At 35.3% G+C, this 1084-nt stretch overlaps 1 protein-coding gene across 1 annotated transcript in view; it reads left to right on the top strand.

Moving 5' to 3' along the window:
* Positions 1 to 1084, top strand: part of PFKFB1 (6-phosphofructo-2-kinase/fructose-2,6-biphosphatase 1) — a 131451-nt gene that overhangs the window by 82380 nt on the left and 47987 nt on the right. The gene's annotated exons all lie outside the window — the stretch shown is intronic.

Here is a 1084-nt window from a genome sequence, read left to right on the forward strand (position 1 = left end):
TGCTTTAGCTACTCTGTGTTCAAGGGCAAGTTTCAGAGTCTCTTCTGACTTCCATTTTAGTCTTGTCTTTCTTTCCTGTTTTTTAAATGACCTTCTCCTTTCTTCATATATGATATCATTAATATCATCCCACAACTCATCTGGTTTTTGGTTACTAGTGTTCAATGTGCCAAATCTATTCTTGAGGTGGTCCCAAAATTCAGTTGGGATATGCTTAAGGTCATATTTTTGCTCTTGTGGACTTGTTTTAATTTTATTTGTATTCAACTTGTACTTGCATATAAGCTAATTGATGTTAGCTTGTTACACAGTATGCCTCCACCCTTGTTCTAACTGATATTGAGCTTTACCATCTCTTTCCACAGATGTAGTCAATTTAATTCCTGTGTATTCCATCTGGTGAGGTCCCTGTGTACAGTTGTTGTTTATATTGTTGGGGGAAAAAAAAGAGATATTTCCAAAGATTAGGTCTTTGATCTTACAAAATTTCATCATGCAATCTCTGCCATCATTTCTATCACCAAGACCCTATTTTCCAACTACTGATCCTTCTTTGTTTCCAACTTTTGCACATCAATCTTCAGTAATTATCAATGTATCTTGATTGCATGCTTGATCAATTCCAGACTGCAGAAGTTGGTAAAAATCTTCAATTTCTTCATCTTTGTCATTAGTGGTTGTGCATATATTTGAATAATAGTTGCATTAACTGGTCTTCCTTGCAGAGATGATGGAAAAATTTGGAAACAGATTATGGTGATATTTCCAGATAGATAAGTAGACAGATAGAGATAGATAGATAGTATTCTCACACTAATAATGCAACCCCTTCATGTGTTATTTTCCTAACTGCTCTTTGCGTGTTTTGTGTGTGGATGTGTTATTTACAAAATATTATATATACATATATACACACACACACACACATACACACAAACATGCCCCAAAACCAAACTCACTGCCGTTGAGTCAATTCTGACTCATAGTGACCCCCATTGGGTTTCTAAGACTGTAAATCTTTATGGAAGTAGATTTCTCCATCTTCCTTCTGCAGAAAATTTGGTGGATTTGAACCACCAACCTT

This window comes from Orycteropus afer, unplaced genomic scaffold, assembly GCF_000298275.1.
Source record: "Orycteropus afer afer isolate SDZICR_OR568_19922 unplaced genomic scaffold, OryAfe1.0 scaffold00719, whole genome shotgun sequence".
NCBI lineage: Eukaryota > Metazoa > Chordata > Mammalia > Tubulidentata > Orycteropodidae > Orycteropus > Orycteropus afer.